This window comes from Sinocyclocheilus grahami, unplaced genomic scaffold (genome assembly GCF_001515645.1).
Source record: "Sinocyclocheilus grahami isolate Dianchi unplaced genomic scaffold, SAMN03320097.WGS_v1.1 scaffold235.1, whole genome shotgun sequence".
NCBI lineage: Eukaryota > Metazoa > Chordata > Actinopteri > Cypriniformes > Cyprinidae > Sinocyclocheilus > Sinocyclocheilus grahami.
In genome coordinates, this window is record NW_015505414.1 from 931960 (window position 1) to 957525 (window position 25566).

Consider the following 25566-nt stretch of genomic DNA (forward strand, 5'->3'; position numbering starts at 1 on the left):
TGACGCAGTGCTTTCCCGTCTTGTTAAATTACAAAGCACCTTATCAGCCCCAGAGCAAAAAGCTCATGAAACTAGCTACGCTGCAGCTTACCTGAATGCTTGCTTACACGTAAGCTTTGTGTTACACATAAGCCTAATTATATTAGACCGGGTTACTGTCAGACTTTTACTGCAGTAATCATTTTCTCAGTGTGGGGTTATTTTAGAATGTTTTACTTCAAAACATGAATCAAACATCACTGTTATTGCCAAAGAAAAGTTTATTTTACACATGTTGATCCAATAGCGTGCAATGTTGTCTGGTTAAGTTATCTGACTTAGTACTTCCCATTTGTTGACACACTGAGAAGAAACTACAATCGATAAAACAGACGCGACAACTTGTTCCAACCTAACATTTATATACATATATTCTCTGTATAATCTTATATAGGCTTAATGCCGGTGTGGTTTTAACATATTCACTTCTAACCCAAACAGATATAGAAAATGTTTTGTTTAGAATTTGGAAATTTAGTTTTAAATTTCTAATTTTAGTTTGTATAATAGAATTCACAATTTAAGACACTGAAATATAGCCCTTGCCACAACCTTTTCAAGTTACCTTGATTTTATTGAATGAACAAGACATTAATTTTACTCCATCATTAGTGTTGGGTTCGAGTCCACCTAAGTCGAGTCCGAGTCTTTAACCAATCGAGTCCGAGACAAGTCCGAGTCAGACTCAAGTCAGCCGAGTCGAGTCGAGTCCGAGTCCAACGAAACTATTATTTATTAGTATCTTAACATTGTTTTAACCTTTACAACTAGAAAAACGCAACATCCATTTAAATGTAACAAAAGCAAACCTCTATTGCATCTTGCCATTTTGATTTTTGATTAATAATTAGGGTCCTGCTTTGCTTAGCAAACTTAAAGTCATGTAACAGAAGTTATGGCTGAATTGATTTATGTATAGTGACATATTTCAGAGGGATACAGGTTTTAGAATGTGAAAAATTAAAGGGCGGGACTTGACTTTATTTATTGTTAAAGTAAATGTATAAATTCAAGAGTGGGGGTAAAGGAGTAGGTATCTTGGTGAATGGAACCTTAAGAGCAGAAAATGCACATTTTATCTCAATAAAAAACAAGCCTTATATCATTTTTATGATTTTTAATGAAATATGAATTTTGAATAATCAAAATTAGTTTGTCTGGCACTTTGAATTTTTTCTTGGATGAAAATTAAAAGGCTGTGAGGGATAAACCTAGTCTGTACAATGACACACACTGTGTATAAAAGCCTTACATATACTTTCAATAAGTCACAGTCAACTCACACCTGTTTTATTTTTGAATGCATTTATAGTTACATTAATTACAATAAATTACATTATGTAAGGAATAATTGATGACGGGCCGTTGAATTATTAGAAAATAATGCACACCCAAGGTCATTTTGGACCCATAAAAACTATTGCCTCAAAAATGTTAGAAAAATGATTATTCTTTAAAGCTAGAAACTGCCACTAATACAAAAGCAAAAAAATTATAAACTAATGTAATAAAACATTCTAAAGCTTACTGAAGGCAAGTAAACACTCCAAGTACTACTTACAAGCTAAATGATAAATATATTACTCTAAAATAAAAATTAAATGGTTTTTTTATTTGTTTTTCAGATAGTAATCTAGTAAAGGCTTATAGAAATAGCCTACTACAGACATTTCATAAGTGTATGTAAAAAATAATCTTCACTGTATACATTAAATATAGATGATTCTTATTAAAGTTAATAAGTGATTCATTCAAGAACAGTGAGTCATTTTCTTTTGTTTGATTATCATTTATGACGCAGTCGGCGGCTGCAGGTTTACGCTGTTGCTTTAAGATCTGACGCATAGATCAAATATTTTGATACATCTGTATTTCTCCCAGCTGTTCAAGTTCACTTAAGACAAAACCGACTGCATTTACATGAATAGTCTCCAAGACGGGCATTTTGACATAACTTTTCGTGTAAGTGTGTAGCAATAACAGAACTTAAGCGAAAGAGAACACGGCATTCGCACGCTGACTGTGAGGCGCGTTTATTCTGTGAGCCCGCTTTCGGTGTGTGAGCACAGAAACCCGTCGGCTTTCAAGTACTGGTCAAAACTTAAAAACACATGCAAATACTGAAGACGTGTAATAGCGCACCCAAGCATATAACAGTGAAAACACGGAAACCTGGAAAATTCTGTGTTTGGCGGGGAGCATTGTCTCATAAATAACGGAAAATTCCGTGTTTGATGGGAAAATAGTTCATCAAACTCCTCTAATAGCATGGTCAAAGCTACCCCTGCTCCTGCAACATCAGTCAGTTTACCTGTTAACTGGTCTGACATCACCTCAGCACAGAAGAACGACTTAGAAATACAAGAACTATGCAATAAAGCTACTCTACACACCAGTTCTGATCCCACCAGTGTACTTTATGTTCTGGAAAATCATTTTTTTTGTATCATAGTGTTCCTGATGGTGAGAGAGTTCCAATTCTCCAGTCCAGAGTGGGCTCCAATTCCTGAGTTTAGCCCAGAGAGGGCTCCTGTTTCCATGTCCTGCTCAGAGAAAGACTGTGTCCCCAAGTGCAGCCCTGTCAATCCCCTGTCAGTCGTAGTCCCCGTGTTGGGAGTCGCAATTTGGTGTGTGTAGGGAGCACACGCCAGCCCTGAAAGCCCAGAGGCTCACAAATGACCGCCCACCCGCCCACTCCTGCCTCCTCCACCGCTGTCGTCTGGCAGCCCCTCTCCTCGCCCTCAGCCCACCATCTATACAGTGTGAGCTCCACGGGTCTGCCATCCTCCATCGTTACTGTGGCTGGAGAATCCCTTGCCTCCGCCTCCAGCCTCTAAGCCCCGGGCTCCACCTCGGCCCGTCGACTCAGCGGCTCCACCATGACTCCTAGCTCCCTCCTCTCCGCCGAGACCCATCAGTCTACTGGCTTTACCAGGCTCCCTCATCCCTCATCGTGGTCCATCCTGCGCCTCAGGGCTCCACTTCTCCAGCTGCGCCTTGTCCCTCTGGCTCCGTCAGGCTCCTCCTTCCCTTCGGCTCCACCTTGGTCCTCTGTCGCTCCGGCTCCACTGCGGCCTTCTGGATCCTCGCCTCCATATCGGTTGCCTGAGCCATCTGCTCTGCCTTGGCCTTCCGGATCCTCGTGTCGCCCTGGCGCATCGGCTCTCGGTCTCCGCCTCGGGCTTCGGCAACATTTGCTGTGCCACAAACGGGATTTTGGATGACGACATATGCATGGACCAATAAATAGATTTCCTTATTTAACAATATTCTCAGATAAATTCACATTGAATGGTTAAATGTCTAATTGGGGTTTACATTCAACACACATTTGAAAATAAACCATTTTCAAGACAATACATAAAGCGTCATCACAACCTTCTATTTAGGGTTGTGCTGATAGACGATAGTATAGTGTATCGACGATAGTCAGAGATATCGCCTGTTTCTGATGCCTTTGACGACAGCAAGATGATTATTGTTATTATTATCCGTCAAAAATAGACTAGGTGCCTATCTTCAGTGATGCAGCGTGGAGAGCCGCTTCAGAAACTTTCCGCGGTGCGGCTGATTAGCTCTAGTGGCCGTGGAGCCGTAACGTGCTGCAGACGTGTGCAGTGTAAATTAGGGGTAGAGATTTATTCATCAGTTTACAGTTTAGATAGTGTAACAAAATTCGTAGTTCGGGAAGAAGGAGGCGGGAACCGGCGAACATTTCAAACTTTAATAAAATAAACAAACACAAAACCCCCCCTTCGCAGGCCGGGGGGGTACTCACGAGACTGCGCTCTACTCCCCCCCTCCCCCCTCTGGGGGAGCCGATCACGGCGGCCGCGGCGTACCTGGGGGGAAGGACAGACAGACGAGGCAAGAGAAAATGAGACGGAAGGATGAGGAGAGACAGAGACGAGAGAGGGGAGAGAGGGGAAAAAAAATCTTGTTCCGGTTCCCAGACACACTGCCGCTCGGCCCTCCACCAGCTGGGTAAACTCTTCCGCGATGCCAGGCGGCGGCACTGGACAGCCCTCGGTGGACGGCCCGATGCTCCTCCGCCGCCCGGTGGACGGCGACGGCTCCTCCGGGTTCGGGCAGCCGGCAGGAGTCTCCTGTTCCCTGCTCCTCCCCATCATGGCGGACGGCAGCAGGCTCCGGCCTCAGGCGAACGGCGGCGACTCCTCCACTCCCTCACGGACGGCCGGCAGCGAGTTCGTCCGCCCACCCGGCAACTCACTCTAGCCCACCGCCTCGAGTGTCCACGGCGGCAGACTGCTCCGCCATGCTCGATGGCACCACGGATTCACCGAGGGATCTCTGGCAGCGTGTCCCTCCTTCCTCCCGGGTTTCAGCAACAATGTAACAAAGTTCGTAGTTCGGGAAGAAGGAGGCGGGAACCGGCGAACATTTCAAACTTTAATAAAATAAACAAACACAAAACGAAAGTAAAGCGGCAGCCCCTCGCGGACGACTGCCGGACACAAAACATAAAATAAAATAAAGTCCAGGCCTGGTCCTCTCTCGTCTTTCACTGACGTAACTCCTCCATTTATCCTTCCGGAGCTCCTCCGTGGGACTCGAGGACGGTGAGTGGTGCAGGTGCTCATTATCAATTACTCCACCGGCCTCGCTCCGTTCTCACGGCTCTCGGCCCTGCCCCTCTCGTCACAGATAGCTTCACTGATTATAATGGGAGTGTTTTTTAAAGAGCATATAATACTCATGCTAGATTGAAGTCAGCTATGATGTTCTTTGGTAATCTAAATGTTTTTTCTTTGCTCGTTTTCTGTTTGAATACCTCATCGTCAAACCTTTCAAGAACATTCTTCCTCTTCTGAAAGATTTGCGCTCGTACGTCTCTGTCTCTTTAGCGCATCACAAGTCCCTACTGGCAACTCCTAACCAGTGTTGGGCAAGTTACTCTGAAAATGTAATCAAATTACTGATTACTCCTTTTAAAAGTAATCACGTTACTGTTCTGATTACTTTATTTCAAAAGTAATTAGTAATTAGTTACATTACTACGTTACTTTTTTCTCCATTAAATTTATGAAATCCCAGCATACACGCTCCCGATAAATATTTGTTATTAAAGCATCAACATTCACAAAACTAATTATTTACTTATTTTTAACTAAAGCAAGCGGCTGCTACGTGCATGGTTTGGCATGGCAGAATGCCAGCAAAGAGCTGCATTTATAATCTCTAAAAGACATCTCAGTTCATCGCAATCTCACAAATCTCTGTTATAACACAATAAATATATGCATAATGAATCTTTCATAATGTCTACAATTTGTGTGTTATAATGAGAGGATTCGTGAGTACGCAAATTTCAGCACTGCATTGCTCAGTGGCGGCTCGTCAGGGGAGGCCGGGGAGGCACAGCTTCCCCATAATTTTGAGGGGAAAATGGGAGGTGGACGATTTAATGTTAATAAAATTCACAATTCATTTCAGTTCAAGTCTCAGAATGTGTATTTTTTGTTTGTAATTTCACAGTTGTAATACCATAACGTGAAAGCGCCGCTTTTCTATCGCGAATGTGCTGCATCTGCTGATGTTATTACAATCGCTAGGTGATATAGAAGGGTAGGGGAGGCCGGGGGAGCGGCGAGCTCTCGTGCCTCCGTTGGTAAAAAAAAATTGGCCAATCACCATCAAGTGTTCACTTTCAGCGCTGAGGAGTGTTGAGAAAAGAAACCTCGTAAGAGAGGCTAGCTTCCCTTCTGATATCAACCAATCATCAAAGAGACGTAAATTTAAAGTTCTTATGATGAGTAGCGATATTGAATATTTGAATGCCAACAGATTTACCAAGCAGTCATTCAAAAAGTATATACACAAATTTAGGGAAAACAGCCTAAGCTGGATATAGGCTACAGCAGTCGGCTTAATTAAATGGTGCAACAGGCAGCTCTCTTTTAACACAGACTTTTAAGAAGGGATGGATGTTTGCTTCAAGTGATAGGCCAGGTAAGTGAAATTATATTATCTTGCTCTATGAATGTCGTTTTATTTACGTTTTCTGACTAAAAGCAACCAAAAAGCCATTTTAAAGTGGTTAAGCAAATAATAATAATAATAATTTACCAAGCAGTCATTCAAAAAGTATATACACAAATTTAGGGAAAACAGCCTAAGCTGGATATAGGCTACAGCAGTCGGCTTAATTAAATGGTGCAACAGGCAGCTCTCTTTTAACACAGACTTTTAAGAAGGGATGGATGTTTGCTTCAAGTGATAGGCCAGGTAAGTGAAATTATATTATCTTGCTCTATGTATGTCGTTTTCTTTACGTTTTCTGACTAAAAGCAACCAAAATAATAATAATAATAATAATCGGCAGGGATCCCAGACCAATACAATTAGTGTGCCTCCTCTATTTTAAAACCCACGAGCCGCCACTGATCAACACTGCAAACACGTGTTATAGCCTAAATAGAAACTCTGCATATGCTTGCACCTGTTAATCGTTTATATTTTATTAGTTCATGTTGCTTTTGTGAAAAGCAATTTAGATGAACAACAATTTATTTGTTTTAGATATTTTATGTTTAGATATTTCTATTTTGCGGGAGTCCCATGAATCATTTTATTCTCCCACATCCCACACACACACACGAGTGTCTACCCGCCCGCACCAGCACTCGCCCATCTTGTCCCGCGCCGTACTCGGTTGCGTCGGGTCTCGCGGGAGCAGGTCTCTAATCCACTGGCACTTGACTCGACAGTGCGTGTGCTACATCCTTTTTACAATCTAGATTATAAAACACTGCATTCTGTCAGCAATGTAATGTATAGAGACTTCGGCTTGTAACTATACTCTAATTACTACTTTGAAAATTATAACGCGTTAAATTACTCAGTTACTAAAAAAGTAATCAAATTACAGTTTGTAACTGCCCAATACTGCTCCTAACCACTTGAGAGACCTCTCGAGCTGTCTTAAATAACTGGGAGAGTAAGAGTGATTCTTAGCGTTAAGACATTTGATAACTTGCATTTATACTTACATTTGAAAGTAGGAGTAAATTTCATGAATTCTCAGCACTTAAGACTAAAATGGCACTTTGAGAAGCTTGATAAATACGGGCCCTGTTCCAGTTATGGAAGCTTCCGGGCAAGCGGATTCACAGCAGCTTTAGTGCCCCTGCTCTATTGCTATGACTCGTCGTGATTGTTGCGTGTTCTCATTGGTTTGCTGGCATGCAGGTGATTTCATACACAAATTAACTTAATTTCAATTAAATTCTAATCTTACTCCATTTTATTATGACCTCGAATTTAGGTTAGAATGTAAATTATTATTGATCATTCATAGGATTCTATTTAACTCTTTAATCTTGTTGCACTTATTTATTCGACTGTGCATACGGATCTCATACTCACAAACTCCTCAGTCTTGGTCACTAGACAGAGGTAATTGACTAATACTATTTAGATGGCCACCCCATGCTTACTCATTCTAAAAGTACTTTTATTTAGTCCCCATAGATCTGTATACACTTGAAAAAAGCAACATTTTCCCTAGTCAGAGGTCATGACCACTATTATAATTATAGGTGCTTAAGATAGATAGAAGCCGACCAACATTACTTTCTCTGATAACAGTTTTGGTATGGTCATGCCATGGTTTCCCATGTACAATTAGCTAGAGTAATATTACAATAAACAGAGGTAAGGCCCACCCAAATTTAGGTTGGTCAAACAGCATTCAGTTGATCTAAACGGAAATTCCATTTTTGGCTTTTGCAGTCCAAGTAAGTCGGCTCAAACAAGATGGCGCCGATGTGTGTGGCTGGCTGTCTGCTCTTTATGTTCTTTGTACAGTTTGTTGTTTGTCTAAGCTCTCTTCTGACTCAAACTGTGTATACACTTATAGTGTACGACCGGCAACAGCTCCTTCATTTAAGGAGTGGAGTAAAAGTTTTATTAAACACCGCTCCAGAGAAAACTGATTCTAATCGTCCACCTCCACCTGTACTGGCGTCCATTCCCACCTGTTTGCGTCGTATGCCATGGGATTTTACCCGGAGGAAACAACGCAGACGAAGAGGAAAGCGGGGAGGAATTGCAGTAAAGATAAAACTACATCTAGGGCGGCTGTCTACGCGAGGTCCCCTCACGGCTTTCCCGGATTTTGAGCTTGATCGCCTCGTCTCGCGGCGATTACTGGAGTCTCCTCAGCAATATGTTCGGCCTGTGATTCCGAAGGTTCTTCAAGTTCCTCCGAGCTCCTGGTCGTCCCTGGTTCGTTTTCGTCGAGGAGGAACAGATCACAGGAATCTTCGACCTTTAAATCGTGCAGCTCAGTCGATTGGTGAGTCAGTGCAGGTTAAGATGGCTCTGATAAATGCTAGATCGTTGGTGAATAAGACATTCATTTTACATGACTTTTTTACAACAAGCGATCTGGATTTTTTATTTGTGACTGAGACTTGGTTATCAACTGAGGATGTGAGTCCCTTCTCAGAAATTGAACCTTCAAACTGTTCATTTTTAAACTGCCCAAGATCAACTGGAAAGGGTGGCGGCTTAGCATGTGTTTTTAAAAGTTGCTTCACTTGTCGGACTATAAAATCTGAGAGTTTTTCCAGCTTTTTAGGTACTGTTATTTAATCTAAAAAGGGACAAAAATTTAGCGATTGCTATTGTATACCATCCTCCAAAGATAAGCAAATACTTTATACATGAGTTTGCCGATTTGTTAGGTGGAATTGTTTCGAAATTTGATAGACTCTTGATTGTTGGTGATTTTAATATTCATGTATGCTGCGATACAAATCCGCTTGCTAAAGAGTTTAAAAATCTTATTCACTCTTTTGACTTTGTTCAAATGGTTACAGGGCCTACACACTCCCTGGGCCATACTCTTGACTTTGTCTTGTTACATGATATCAATATTCATGACCTTGAAATTGGTGATTTAAGTTTTTCAGATCATAATCCTGTGATGTTCTATTTTAGATCAGATTGTTAAAACTAAGAAGCCTATTATTTGGTCATGTATGTTTAGCTCTACCTTTAGTAAGGATTTTGTTCCCCTTTTTGATGAGGCATGTAAACTGGTTTCTCTTGATGATCCCTTAAAAATTTAGTTGCAGAACAACAGCTTACTTTATTTAATTCTACCTGTACTGGAATTTTAGACTCTATTGCTCCTTTTCGGAGTAAGCAACTCAAAGCTAAGGCAGAGCCATGGTTAAATACGGATACACGGGCTCTTAGACAAGTATGTCGACGTACAGAACGTAAATGGAAAAAAAGATAAGTTACATGTGTTGTTGGAGATATTACGTACTTCATTAACTAACTATCAAAGAGCTGTGAAGGAGGCCAAATCAAAGTATTTCTCTGACATCATAGCTAGAAATGATCAAAGACCCAAGATTTTGTTTTCTACAATTAACTTGGTGATAAATCCATCAAATTATCTGCACTTTGATGACCCAGTTGCTTCTTGTGAATGCTTTTTAAGGTATTTTACAAACAAGATACATGACATTAGACAGCTTATTGTCCCCATAAATTATGATCCTTCCTCTTTTTCGGCTTGTACCTCATCTTTTAATGCCTTTGAATACGATAGTCGATAGACAATCTTCATAAACTGGTTATGAAGTTAAAACCAACCACATCTGAAACTGACATTTTTCCAGCACGCCTACTTATTCAGGTTTTTGATGTTATTGGGCCTTGTATCTTAGAAATAATAAATAAGAGTATTTCTGTTGGATTAGTTCCAGAATATCTAAAGCATGCTATTGTTAAACCATTGTTGAAAAAATCTAATCTCGATGTGACCGTTCTCTCAAATTTTAGGGCAATTTCTAATCTTCCTTTTATTTCTAAAATCCTTGAGAAGGTAGTTTCTGTCCAATTATTAAATTTTTTAGATGCAAATGGAGTTTTTTAATCTTTGCAGTCTGGTTTTAGGAAACATCACAGTACAGAATCTGCTCTCTTAAGAGTGTCAAATTATATTTTATTATCTGTTGATTCTGGGAACTCTGTAATACTTCTGCTGTTGGATTTGAGTGCGGCTTTTGACACGGTCGATCATGACCTTCTTATCTCTCGTCTTGAATATTGTGCAGGTATTAGAGGTCATGCACTGAACTGGTTCAAGTCTTATTTGAACAATAGAACCTTTTTTTTTAATATAAATGGATGTTTATCCTCCAAAGCGCGTCTGACTTGTGGGGTTCCCCAGGGATCTATTCTTGCTCCCATTTTGTTTTCTTTATATATGCTCCCTTTGGGCTCAATTTTTAGAAAACACAGAGTATTTTTTCACTTTTATGCAGACGACACTCAAATATATGTGCCCATCAAACAAAATGATAATGCTGGTTTGTCTACCTTAACTGCCTGTTTGTCAGATATTAAGGCTTGGATGTCCAATAATTTTTTGAACTTAAACGAGAGTAAGACTGAGGCAATTGTGTTTGGTCCATTAGCTTTTTCTGGCAGTCTAAATCAAGTGTTAGGCAGCTTAGCTGCTTATGTAAAACCATCTGTTAAAAACCTGGGTATTGTCTTTGACTCTGCCCTGCTATTTGATAAGCAGGTAAATGCAGTTATCAAATCGTGTTTTTTCCAGCTGAGACTACTGGCCAAAGTTAAAAGTTTTTTAACTTTTGCTGAGTTCGAGAAAGTAATCCATGCATTTATATCTTCTCATCTGGACTATTGCAATTCAATCTATATAGGTATTGGTCATTCCTATATGAACCGCCTGCAATTAGTCCAAAATGCAGCTGCTAGACTCCTTACTGGCACTCGTAAATTTGAGCACATCACCCCCGTCTTACTCTCTCTGCGTTGGTTGCCGGTTCATTTTAGAGTAGAGTTTAAGATTTTACTTTTTGTTTTTAAGGTCTTAAACGGTCTGGCAACATTAATTATTAATCTGAACTCATGACTGTTAACATATCTGCGAGATGTTTAAGGTCATCAAATCAGAAATTGTTAAAGGTTCCTAGATCAAGGTTAAAAAGAAAGGGAGACCTTAAGTGTATTTGCCATAGTCTGCCCCAAATTGTGGAATAGCGTACCTTTATCTATTAGGATAATCTCTTCAGAATCTCTGTTTAAAGTAAAACTTAAAACTCACCTTTTAGAAAAGGCTTTTAACATCTGAGTCGTCCTGAGCATGTATCTGTTGTCCTCTGCATGTACTACCTCCTGTACCATATGACTTTTATGTTGTTTTATTGTTTTGATTTTATAATTTCTTGTACAGCACAATGGTCAATGACTGTTGCTGTATTGTGCTATATAAATAAACAAAACAAAACAAACAAACAAACAAAGTACTCTTGAACTAATGCCAAAGGATAGCCGGATCTGTTACTAATCTGATGCAGATATGGGGTAACAAGGATACAACGTGATCTACTAGAGTCAATCATTTCAGAGTAAACAGAATCAATGCAAATGTAACAATTTATTATTAGTCAGGTAAAATGTATTATGCCAATTACGTAATCAATTCAGAGATAATCAATACAAGACATTAATTTCTCAAAGATAAATCTAAGAGTAAAGGATGCATACCTGACTTTAGAAAAATACATAGTATGGAGTGTGTGGACACACTCCACGCTACAGGCTCATCTGGCTACAGGAGCACACTGATCTTCTCGCAACATTCACTTAAGTACTCAGACCAAGACAAGCATCCCCCAAATGGAGACAGGAACTAACAACTGGAATTTGCTTTGATCAAGTCCTAGATGTGGAGAGTTTACACCTTTTGGGGACAGATGGTAATTTGCATGAAAGACACTGGGAAAGAGCACACCCTATACAGTAAGCAAAATATATCTAAACTCTTAGGATCTGTATTACCTTATAGTTTACTTCTTGTAAGCCACCGCTAACGTCCTTTACATAGCAACGACTGTACGGACAATTTTTTGTTGTATGTTCATTTCGTAAATGTGGCCCAATGTGTTTGATGCAAAACTAAATCAAATAAATCAAATGAAAAAAAAAATGTTGCTACTGTATATTTTCATACATTCTCAAGCAAAGCAAATTTTGAAAGTCCATTGAAAACATATCTTCTTACATTTTTGGTCATAGACAATGTATGTTGAAGATATAGGTTATTTGGCAAGATGCCTGAGTAAAAGAATAAAGTGATAAACAAAAAAATGTTTATACAATTTATATGAAAATTTAAGTAATATTAAACATAAAGAAAACAAAGGAAACAATAACATCCTCAGAGCATTTTTCTGAAGATTTTATTGTTCCCTTGGTTTTCCTTGCTTGTGTCGCTTACAGTTAAAGCCTTGTCTGATTTTATTGTTGTTTGCAACGTTGCAAAATGTTACATGGCAATATTTTTTAAATATGATTGTTTTTGGTATTTTGTATGGTCTATTGTTGGAGTAGCATCACCCGGGTCAATGATTTTACTCCTTTTTACTGGGAATATAAATTCAGCAGATGCACAGACATATAGACCAATATGTCCGAGAGACAGAGAGAAGAAGGATTGGAAATTAATTTCTTTTACAAATTAGGTAGGAAATGTGCATACTTGCCACAGTGTTTCTGTTGTCATCTGTGATTCCTCTTTGAGTTTGTCTTAAAAGCCGAATGAGGAGAAGGGAATCTTTATCTTAGCACTCAGCATAGCCTTGAAAAAGTCACCGCTCACCACTGCAACCACCTACCCCCAATGTAATTTGTATAACTAGTTCCCTATATGTCGGTCACTACGAGTTATGTTGTGACGACATTAGGGGTCTAACATGGGAGCTGAATCATCTCTGAGTTTAAGAAAAAAAAACAATGAAAATTGGCTAGTGGATTTTGTATGCTGAGCCACTCCCCGTGCCTACAGGTGTATAAAGCATCAGCATGCATCCACTGTACATCGTACATCCATGTTCCTGTTTGGCTCAGTACAGCGCTGTCCCTACGAGCGAGTGATTCGTGGGCACCTTAAGTGTATTTGCCATAGTCTGCCCCAAATTGTGGAATAGCGTACCTTTATCTATTAGGATAATCTCTTCAGAATCTCTGTTTAAAGTAAAACTTAAAACTCACCTTTTAGAAAAGGCTTTTAACATCTGAGTCGTCCTGAGCATGTATCTGTTGTCCTCTGCATGTACTACCTCCTGTACCATATGACTTTTATGTTGTTTTATTGTTTTGATTTTATAATTTCTTGTACAGCACAATGGTCAATGACTGTTGCTGTATTGTGCTATATAAATAAACAAAACAAAACAAACAAACAAACAAAGTACTCTTGAACTAATGCCAAAGGATAGCCGGATCTGTTACTAATCTGATGCAGATATGGGGTAACAAGGATACAACGTGATCTACTAGAGTCAATCATTTCAGAGTAAACAGAATCAATGCAAATGTAACAATTTATTATTAGTCAGGTAAAATGTATTATGCCAATTACGTAATCAATTCAGAGATAATCAATACAAGACATTAATTTCTCAAAGATAAATCTAAGAGTAAAGGATGCATACCTGACTTTAGAAAAATACATAGTATGGAGTGTGTGGACACACTCCACGCTACAGGCTCATCTGGCTACAGGAGCACACTGATCTTCTCGCAACATTCACTTAAGTACTCAGACCAAGACAAGCATCCCCCAAATGGAGACAGGAACTAACAACTGGAATTTGCTTTGATCAAGTCCTAGATGTGGAGAGTTTACACCTTTTGGGGACAGATGGTAATTTGCATGAAAGACACTGGGAAAGAGCACACCCTATACAGTAAGCAAAATATATCTAAACTCTTAGGATCTGTATTACCTTATAGTTTACTTCTTGTAAGCCACCGCTAACGTCCTTTACATAGCAACGACTGTACGGACAATTTTTTGTTGTATGTTCATTTCGTAAATGTGGCCCAATGTGTTTGATGCAAAACTAAATCAAATAAATCAAATGAAAAAAAAAATGTTGCTACTGTATATTTTCATACATTCTCAAGCAAAGCAAATTTTGAAAGTCCATTGAAAACATATCTTCTTACATTTTTGGTCATAGACAATGTATGTTGAAGATATAGGTTATTTGGCAAGATGCCTGAGTAAAAGAATAAAGTGATAAACAAAAAAATGTTTATACAATTTATATGAAAATTTAAGTAATATTAAACATAAAGAAAACAAAGGAAACAATAACATCCTCAGAGCATTTTTCTGAAGATTTTATTGTTCCCTTGGTTTTCCTTGCTTGTGTCGCTTACAGTTAAAGCCTTGTCTGATTTTATTGTTGTTTGCAACGTTGCAAAATGTTACATGGCAATATTTTTTAAATATGATTGTTTTTGGTATTTTGTATGGTCTATTGTTGGAGTAGCATCACCCGGGTCAATGATTTTACTCCTTTTTACTGGGAATATAAATTCAGCAGATGCACAGACATATAGACCAATATGTCCGAGAGACAGAGAGAAGAAGGATTGGAAATTAATTTCTTTTACAAATTAGGTAGGAAATGTGCATACTTGCCACAGTGTTTCTGTTGTCATCTGTGATTCCTCTTTGAGTTTGTCTTAAAAGCCGAATGAGGAGAAGGGAATCTTTATCTTAGCACTCAGCATAGCCTTGAAAAAGTCACCGCTCACCACTGCAACCACCTACCCCCAATGTAATTTGTATAACTAGTTCCCTATATGTCGGTCACTACGAGTTATGTTGTGACGACATTAGGGGTCTAACATGGGAGCTGAATCATCTCTGAGTTTAAGAAAAAAAAACAATGAAAATTGGCTAGTGGATTTTGTATGCTGAGCCACTCCCCGTGCCTACAGGTGTATAAAGCATCAGCATGCATCCACTGTACATCGTACATCCATGTTCCTGTTTGGCTCAGTACAGCGCTGTCCCTACGAGCGAGTGATTCGTGGGCGCTTCAATTAAAAGAGCAGTTTCCCAAAAAAAGAGCAAATCACGGACAATTCGTGTCTTTTTCAAGATGCCGTTTTGTCCATGTCCTCTTGGTTGTGGTCATTTCCTGTCCTCTGTTGATTGCTACGATTATTGTCTTCAGTGTCTGGGCGCTCAACACGCTGAAGCGGCGTTCGTGGATGGATCATGTCTCTACTGTGGGCGCATGTCCATGGCATTGCTGCGATTGCGTCTCTCCCTCCTCAAGGGGAGTAGAGGAGACCCCTCTGCCACTACTCGTTCCGGTTTCTCTGCCATGAGCAGAGGACTGCCAGCTAGAGCTCTGGGAGATCTGAGGGTGACAGTGAGAGCTTCTCTGCCGGGCGACGGACCTCTCACTCCTCACGCAGTGCATGTCCTGTGCGGCTGCAGAGTGATTCTGCTGGGCCATTTCATGGCGGCCCCAGCGAGTCATTCAGTGCACCACCAAAGGATCAGATGTCTAACGCAGCATCGGCGGATGGGCCATCACCCTCTGAGGATGAAGGTTCGGCGGGGCTGCCCCCCTCAGGTGTTGTCGCCACTGCCAAATCGAACCCAGATCTGACGGCCATGCTTGCCCAGGCAGCTGTGAGCATCAAGCTGGAGGTGAACACACCGCCCAGCCCTGAGTGCTCTCGGCTGGACGATTGGTTGCTCGGAGAGGAGTGTGGCTCACAACCGCATTCTCCTCCGGTTACTGTCTTTGCGGAAGTGCATGAGGAAGTTATGAAGTCATGTACGGCCCCTTTTACGACCAGAAGCCTCTCGTCACCTTCCGTCCTCACTACCCTTGATGGCGGGGCGGCTAGGGGGTACGTCGACATTCCCCAGGTGGAAAGAGTGGTTGCGGTGCATCTGTGCTTCCTCTTGGAGGAACCATCCGTGGCTCCTGTCCAAAACCTGTAAGCTGTCGCTCTTGCTCTTGCTGCCAAAGCTTACGTTGCTGCAGGCCAAGCTGCCTCTGCCTTGCATGCCATGGCTATCCTGCATGTACACCAAACCAAGGTACTTAAACAAATTTACTAGGGTAGTACCGACCCGAGGTTGATTCAGGAGCTGCGCACGGTGACTGACTTCGCCCTCCGGGGTACGAAAGTCACGGCACGGTCCATCGGGAAGGTGATGTTTACCCTAGTGGTCCAAGAGCATTATCTCTGGCTCAACCTGGCTGAGATGAGAGACGTTGACAAAGTACGCTTTCTTGATGCTCCCATCTCCCAGGCTGGCCTGTTCGGCGACATTGTTAAAGACTTTGCCCAGCAGTAGAGGAGCAGACTGAGGCCATGCAACACATCTTGCCCCGACGTGATCCTCCAGCTGCCACCATTCCGTCGAAGGCTGTGTCTCAGCCTGATCTTCGCTGTGGGTTGCCCTCCTGCGTCCTCCATAGCAGCTCCGTCCCGTGCTGAGGCAATGCCAAGGCAGGGGCGTCAAGCTCCTCGCAGGAAGGCGGCTCCCCCCGTGTCACACCTGGCCGCTAAGTCCTCTAAGAAGATGGCGAAGCTGCCCTGACACGGGTATCCCGGAGATGTGGGAGACTGCTCTTCAGGAGGTGGCGAAGACAGCAACGCTTTTTCACCCGAAGGAGGGCCAGGTTGAGAATCTTTTCTTTTCTTTCTTTTCCACCGCTGGCTCAATGGCCAGTGGTAACCACATTGTCAAAGAAAGAGCAGTTTCCTTTTCCTCCGGATTGCAAGGGCCATGGGGTGACAGTGAGTGCTGCCTCTGCACTCTTACCCACCATGACCCTGTCGGCAATTGCCAAGAGACTGCGGACTAGGGCCGCCATACCTCCCTGCACATCTCTAGCCAGTCCCTCCGGGGACACGGGGAGTTCTGCTGTGATGACTCAAAACGCAATGCCTTCTGGGCCACCTAGCCCGACTCTCCATTGCTGCACCACTGTGGGTATGTTGACTGTCCCTTAGGTGCCACTCGTTGCGCTGCCCATCCCGTTCCACTGGTTCATTCGGACAGGTCGACTCTTGAGACTTCGGTGGCAGTCCGAGACGCCTCTGTTCTGTGCGAGGAGATTGTAAGGAGATTGCTGTCCCTCCAGCTGAGACGAGGAAGGGGTTTTACAGCCCTTACTTCTTTGTTCCCAAGAAAAGTGGTGGCCTTCGACCAATCCTGGATCTGCGAGTCTTGAATCGGACCCTTCACAAGCTTCCGTTCAAGATGTCGACACAGAAAGGCATCGTCAAATGCGTTCAAGCCCAGGATTGATTTGCAGCCATCGACCTGTAGGATGCGTACTTTAATGTCTCGATTCTTCCTCAACACAGACCTTTCCTACAGTTTGCGTTCAAGGGTTGGTTATGGCAGTACAAGGTCCTCCCCTTCGGGCTCTCCCTGTCCCCCTGTGTCTTCACGAAAGTTGTGGAGGGTGCCCTTGCCAAACTATGGGAAGTGGGCATCAGGATCCTCAATTCCTCAAATTTCGATGACTGGCTCATCATGGCCTGGTCACGAGAAGAGGCCTGCGATCACAGGGACCTGGTGCTCTGGCACCTCAGCCAGTTGGGGCTTCAGGGCAACCGAGAGAAGAGCAAGCTCTCCCCCGTGCAGAGAATCTCTTTTCTCTGAGTTAGGCCCGGTGAGTATGACTGTGCGTCTCACCAACGATCACGCCCAGTCAGTGCTGAACTGCCTGAGTACTTTCAGAGGCTCCTGTGGCATATGGCATCCGCAGCCATGCCGCTCAGATTACTTCATATGAGACCACTTCAGCACTGGTTACACTCCGAGTCCCGAGATGGGCATGGCGCCACGGTACACATTGCGTGACCATCACACTGACGTGTCGCCACTCATTCAGCCCCTGGTCGGACCTTGCCTTTCTACGGGCCGGGGTGCCCTTAGAACAAGTGTCCCGACATGTCATTGTCACAACAGATGCCTCCAAGACGGGCTGGGCCGCTGCGCGCCATCCACATTTGGGGGGATCGCAATTGTGTGTATCGCGCTCTCACGACAGCTCACTTTCCCCGGAGAATGGGGACTCCATCCCCAGACAGTCCAGCTGATTTGGAGTCGATTCGGGGAAGCTCAGGTAAACCTGTTTGCTTCCCGCAAGTCCTCCCACTGCCAGCTGCACTATTCCCTGACCAAGGCCCCCCTGAGCACAGATTCACTGGCACACGGCTAGCCGCGGGCTCTACGCAAGTGTACATTTCCACCAGTGAGCCTTCTTGCACAGACACTGTGCAAGGTCAGGGAGGATGAGGAACAGGTCCTTCTGGTTGCACCTTACTGGCCCACCCAGACCTGGTTTTGGAACTCATGGTCCTCACGAGAGCCCCTCCCTGGTGCATCCCACTGAGGGAGGACCTTCTTTTTCAGGGGCTGGGCACCATATGGCACCCGCGTCCAGATCTTTGGAACCTCCACGTGTGGCTCCTGGAGGAAATGCGACAGACCTAAGACCTGCGGTGGTAGACACTATCACTCAGGCTAGAGCTCCCTCTACTAGACAAGCCTATGCTGGAGTCTGTTCACGAATTGGTGTTCTTCTCACCGGGAAGACCCCAGGAGATGCTCGATTAGAGTCGTGCTTTCTTTCCTGTAAGAAAAGTTGGAACATAGGCTGTCACCCTCCACCTTGAAAGTGTATGTATCTGCTATCACAGCACATCCCGATGCAGTGGACAGCCGGTCCCTGGGGAAGCATGACCTGATCGTTAGGTTCCTGAGGGGTGCTAGAAGGTTAAATCCTCCTAGGTCACCCCTCGTACCCTCCTGGGATCTCTCTGTTGTCCTGGCTGGAATTCAGAGGGGTCCTTTTGAGCCACTTGAATCAATTGAGCTGAAGTTCCTGTCTGCAAAGACAGTGCTCCTGATTGCGCTTACTTCCATCAAGAGGGTCGGGACCTCCAAGAATTTTCAGTAAGTGAAGAGTGCCTTGTGTTTGGGCCAGCCAACTCTCATGTTGTCCTGAGACAAGGTGGTGAACCTGCAAGCGCTGCCCTCGGATGAGGCAGATCCAGCCTAGGCATTTCTGTGTTCCTTAAGAGCGTTGCACATATACATGGACTGCACCCGGAGCTTCAGAAGCTCCGAGCACCTCTTTGTCTGTTATAGAGGTAAGCAGAAAGGGAAGGCGGTCTCCAAGCAGAGGTTGGCCCACTGTATAGTACCAATCTGAAGGCGAGCCGTGCCCCCTCGGCTGGGCGACACCTAACACCTTTGCAAGGTTTTACAACCTTTGTGTAGAGCCGGTTTCTTCCAGTGTGTTGAGTAACAGGTAATTGGCGGGAAGAACTGGCTCGGTGTCACATTTGCTGCGCCATTCCCCCTCACATGGGATGCAAGCGCTTTTCTTCTCCCAGTAGAGTTCCCCAGTCGGCGAACCCTGGTTGAACATCCAGCACCCCAGCAGTCAGCCTTTGCGGAGTAGTCTGACGCCAGGCCCAGTACTGGTGTTAGCATGCCTGGAATCCCGGTCAGCCCCTGTACTGGGCTAGGTATCAATATGGTTTGATTTCCTGCGGGTAATCCCATATGTATATTTTTCCATGGTAAGGTTTCCCTCTTGGTAAACCTGTGCCTTCCCTTGACAGACCAGTGCTGTCAGTCTCTTCTGGCAGTTGTTCCATCCCTACTCTAAGGTAGGACCTGCCTCAGAGACCTATTCCATATTTAGTATTGCCCCTTAGGTCAGTCCATATCAGTATCTCCACATGTTACCTCCCTACGGGTAGGATGTGGTCGCCGTAGCGACCTTTCCTTAAGGCTTGCTTCCCCATTGTTCTGCCAGGCTGAAAGAACAAATTGGAAAGATTTGAAGCAATCTTTCACTGAAGGTTGAAATCCCTTCCAAAAATGTTTTTGTGGATGGAACAGCAACATGGCCTTCTCCAGCACTAAAGCAGGGAAGCAGGGAAGGTTACGACCTCGGCGTAGCTTTGCCTTGACATGCCACAGCTTGTCAACATTGCAGTGCCACAGGGTTGTGAATGGCATTCATGTTGTGGCGTTTTCCATAGACCCGTAATGTCATCGCAACCTAACTCATAGGGACCGACAGATAGGGAACCTCTCGGTTACATACGTAATGACGTTATGTCACCATGCCACAACCTTGAACCACTCGTTGATACCGGGATATGTTCTCGGTTCCTCAGCGTAAAACCTGAATGAGTGGATGCATGGTGTCACCTTATATACTCGTAGGCACAGGGAGTGGCTCAGCATGCAAAATCCACTAGCCAATTCTCATTGGCATTTTCTCTTAAACTCAAAGAACCCCTAATGTCGTCACGACATAACGTCCCCATTCCCTCCCTCAGGGAATGAGGGTTATGTACTTAACCAAGACATTTTGTATTCCAAATATGAGGCATAAACTTGGTTATAAACTTGGTGCTTATCACTCAGCTCTCATTACTATCAGAAGCTAGCTATCCTAGACAACATAATAACTGCATCAACAAGGGACAAATCTGGCGCTAATTGAAAACAGAACAGCAGGGTACTAGAATAGTATCACAACCAACATTAGTGATGGCCCATATTTAAGGGAGATAAACCACAGTTTCAAGCAAAATGACTGTAACCCACAGGATAATAGCAGCAACACAAGTCAGTCATACAGGGGCACTCACAGCTGTATAAACTTGGTGCTTATCATAGAAGTGATAAGCACCAAGTTTATAACCAAGTTTATGCCTCATATTTGGAATACAAATATGAGGCATAAACTTGGTGCTTATCATAGAAGTGATGACTCAGCTCTCATTACTATCAGAAGCTAGCTATCCTAGACAACATAATAACTGCATCAACAAGGGACAAATCTGGCGCTAATTGAAAACAGAACAGCAGGGTACTAGAATAGTATCACAACCAACATTAGTGATGGCCCATATTTAAGGGAGATAAACCACAGTTTCAAGCAAAATGACTGTAACCCACAGGATAATAGCAGCAACACAAGTCAGTCATACAGGGGCACTCACAGCTGTAATCACCACAAAGATTGAATGTGGAAACAATCTGGCTGCTGCAATAGAGTAAGCGGTGGCTGCGCTGGTACCATCATCTTCATAACATCAGACACTTGCAATCCTAGTGGAACCCCACAGCCCTAAAAAGGAGGCAGGGCTTCCCAGACATCCTGGTTCAGTGCACAAGCAGTGACAAGAGTCATGATTTATAAGACCGAGCTATTGCATTGACAATCTAGTGGGATAACCTCAGTTTTGATACAGGCATGCCCTTGGTGCAGCCACCATTAGCAAGGGGGGATTCAGCCGCCTCGTGCCTCATAGAAATCTAATCACCAAATCATTCCTCCAGAGCTGACAGCCAACCTATCAATGTCAGAATGAAACACTGATATGGCAGCTACATACACTTGAGTGTGGAGGGTGTACAGCCATCATCCAAACACTCTGGTAGAAAAGACAAAACTACTGAAAACAGGCAGTTGACAGGGCCGTGTCCCTTCAAAGTGCTATAATTTTCAAAGGCTCTCCACTTATGACTGTAGAGATGTCTAGTAAATGGAGCACTCATCTCTAAAATCGTCTTCAACACTTGCTGTGACAGTGAGTCTAAAGGTGGATGCCAGACTGAGTTGCTCACTTGAAAGAAGGGGGTCTTTCCTCAATGGAATTAGCCATGGAGGACCTGACAGCATCTCTAACAGGTTCTGAGAACCAGGGCTGCATGAGCCCCGTGCCTCTACAACATGTCCAATTGAGATGGCCTGGAAGATAGACTGCTTGAATAGACAGGTGGTGCTCATCTGTTCACGTCAGCAGGCTCGTCGTGAGCATGAGAAGAGGCAGAGAACAGAAATAACCTTGGCGATTTATGAACACCACCACAGCCATTTTGTCTGTGTGAATGAGTACATGCTTGCGATGGACCTGAGTGTAAAAAACACTTAAGAGACAGGTGAACTGCTCTGAGCTCCAGGCAGTTCCAGGCAGGTCATTAGCTACCTTTTCTCTATGTCTATCCAGGCACGGAATGCTGCGGTGACCATCGCACAGGGCTCTCCAGCCTGTCTTTCATGACCACTTTGTGCCTGCCCACACTTGACCTCGACGAAGATGGCTGCATAGTGTGAGAGCTCTCCACAACTTTGCCCCTAAACTTAGGGTGACCATACGTGCCATTTTCCCAGGATGCGTCCTGGCCAGGATTTCTATATTGCCTAAAATATCTAGGTTTTGGCTTTGCTTGCGTGTGCAGAACGATCGGTGTATGACATCAAAAAAATATTGAAATCCTGGCCAGGACGCATCCTGGGAAAATGGCACGTATGGTCACCCTACCTAAACTATCCTTAACTTTTATAAACCTGATCTTTCAACTTGGGTGCGATTACGTCTAAGCCCCTTTCAGTTAAAGAATGTGACATCTTTTCGAAAGCATGTAAGACCAGTACGCGAAGTTTGAAAAGTATAGAGCAGAGAGTGTTGATGCTAACAGCATGGTGGAGATAGCCGAGGTGCTAACCAAGCTAAAAGCACTTTGCTCAGAATTTGGATCAAAATTAGATGGTATAAACATCATCTGGGAGTAATGGCAAGCTCCATATCTACTTTGGAGAGCAGCTTGTCTGACATTACGCAAGATGTGTCAGCTAATGAAAAATGTATTGAAGAACCCGTATTGCATTGAGACCTGTACCACTGAAATAGAGGACAAGATTGTTAGGACCAAACTCGTGCTAATTTTGGCGGAAAAATGGATTGCACAGCTTGAATTGAAGACAGACAATCTGGAAAACCATGGAAGGATATTCGGGTGTTTGGCCTCAAACTCCTTACTGGACTTTATACACAATATGCTTCCTCAGTGGCTGGAGCTTGGACCCGAGAAATCCTTCACCTCAGAGAGAGTTCATCGCATGCCGGCACCTGAAAACCCTAACCAGAATAGAGCAGTGCTCATCTATTTTCTCAAGTTTCATGACAAGGAGTTTGTCTTGCACTCCGAGACAGCACTCATCCACAACAGATCCAAGCTGTTTTTTGCCCAGGATCTTTCAGCAGAATCGATTCGACAGAGACACAATTTCAATTATGTTAAGAAGCTGTTTATCAACATGGGGATTTTCCGTGGATTTCATCACCATCCTTGCAAGCTAAGGGTGCTGCACAACGGGAAAATAAAGCTGCTCTGCAAGGCTGAGGAATTCTACCGAAACATCAGTGCCGGATAAATTATGGACGATCAGATTTGATTTGACCTAACTGCTTTTAATGAAAGGGGAATTATGACTGTTATAAGTAAATGTTTGTCCTCCCAAACTTTATCATATTTTATTCCCAACTGACGCGTTCAGCTGTGATGAACATTGCGGATAACACTAAGATCAAGTAAAACTAGCAATGAGATGCAGCCTTGGTCTGATGCAAGAAGCATGTCATTTGTAATTTTAACAAGTGCAGTTTCTGTGCTATGGTGGGGCCTGAAACCTGACTGAAATTCTTCATAGAGATAATTTTTTTGCAGGAAGGAGCACAATTGAGCAGACACAACTTTTCCTAAAATTTTATTGTATTTGCTATTGTATTTCTGATGTTATCTATTTTATCAGTGAAGAAATTCATAAAGTCATTACTATTAAACTGTGAGGAAATATTTAGATTGGGTGGCATCTGGTTATTTGTTAATCTAGCCACTGTGCTAAATAAAAACCTTGGATTGTTTTGGTTATTTTCCATGAGTTTGCGGATATGCTCTGCCCTGGCAGCTTTTAGAGCCTGTCTATAGCTGGACATACTGTTTTCTACGCAATTCTAAAAACTTCCAAGTTAGTTTTTCTCCATTTGCACTCAAGACTACGAGTTTCTTTCATGAGAGAGTGGGTATTACTGTTGTACCATGGCACAGTACGTTTTTTTCTTTAACCTTTTTCAATTTGATGGGGGAAACAGCTTCTAATCTATTAGAGAAGATAGTGCCCATGTTGCTAGTTATTTCGTCTAGTTCATGTGTACTTATTGGTACACAGAGCAGTTGAGATAAATCAGGCAGGTTATTTGTGAATCTGTCTTTGGTGGCTGGAACAATAGTTCTGCCCGGACGATAACGCGGAGCCATATAGTTAATATCAGTAATACGCAGCATGCACGATACAAGGAAATGGTCAGTAACATCATCACTTTGAGGTGCGATATCTATATCAATTAGATCGATTCCATGCGATATCATTAAATCTAGCATATGATTAAAACGATGAGTGGGCCCGGTGACAGATCAAGTAAAACTAGCAATGAGATGCAGCCTTGGTCTGACGCAAGAAGTATGTCATTTGTAATTTTAACAAGTGCAGTTTCTGTGCTATGGTGGGGCCTGAAACCTGTCTGAAATTCTTCATAGAGATCATTTTTTTGCAGGAAGGAGCACAATTGAGCAGACACAACTTTTTCTAAAATTTTAGGCATAAAAGGAAGATTTGAGGTGGGTCTGTAATTTGCCAGTTCACTAGGATCTAGTTGTGGTTTCTTAATAAGAGGCTTAATGACCGCCAGCTTGAATGTTTTTGGGACGTGACCTAAAGACAACGACGAGTTAATAATATTGAGAAGCGGTTCTTCTGCTACAGGTAACAACTCTTTCAGTAATTTAGTGGGTACAGGATCTAATAGGCATGTTGTTGGTTTAGATGCAGTGATAAGTTTATTTACCTCTTCTTGTCCTATAGTTGTAAAGCACTGCAGTTTATCTTTTGGTGCGATGAATGAAGCTGAAGTATTATACGCTGTAGAATCTACATTTGTTATTGTATTTCTGATGTTATCTATTTTATCAGTGAAGAAATTCATAAAGTCATTACTATTAAACTGTGAGGGAATATTTGGATCGGGTGGCGTCTGGTTATTTGTTAATCTAGCCACTGTGCTAAATAAAAACCTAGGATTGTTTTGGTTATTTTCTATGAGTTTGTGGATATGCTCGGCCCTGGCAGCTTTTAGAGCCTGTCTATAGCTGGACATACTGTTTTCTACGCAATTCTAAAAACTTCCAAGTTAGTTTTTCTCCATTTGCACTCAAGACTACGAGTTTCTTTCATGAGAGAGTGGGTATTACTGTTGTACCATGGCACAGTACGTTTTTTTCTTTAACCTTTTTCAATTTGATGGGGGAAACAGCTTCTAATCTATTAGAGAAGATAGTGCCCATGTTGCTAGTCATTTCGTCTAGTTCATGTGTATTTATGTATACAGAAAGCAGTTGAGATAAATCAGGCAGGTTATTTGTGAATCTGTCTTTGGTGGCTGGAACAATAGTTCTGGCCGAACGATAACGCGGAGCCATATAGTTAATATCAGTAATACGCAGCATGCACGATACAAGGAAATGGTCAGTAACATCATCACTTTGAGGTGCGATATCTATATCAATTAGATCGATTCCATGCGATATCATTAAATCTAGCATATGATTAAAACGATGAGTGGGCCCGGTGACGTTTTGCTTGACTCCAAAAGTTTATTAGGTCAGTAAACGCAAGTCCTAATGCATCATTTGTATTATCAACCTGAATGTTAAAATCTCAGACAATTGGCGCTTTATCAACAGTAACCAATAGGTCTTAGAGGAAATCTGTATACGGCCCTGGTGGTCTATACACCGTAGCCAGA

General features: G+C 42.8%; 1 long non-coding RNA gene across 1 annotated transcript in view; it reads left to right on the top strand.

Annotated features, from left to right (window-relative positions):
• Positions 1 to 11496: 11496 nt before the first annotated feature.
• The window catches only part of LOC107597709 (uncharacterized), a 19373-nt gene continuing 5303 nt past the window's right edge, over positions 11497 to 25566 (top strand). Inside the window, exons 1-2 of the long non-coding RNA XR_001610488.1 lie at positions 11497 to 11506; positions 13140 to 13142. This is a non-coding gene — a long non-coding RNA (uncharacterized lncRNA). The remainder of the gene's footprint in view (positions 11507 to 13139; positions 13143 to 25566) is intronic.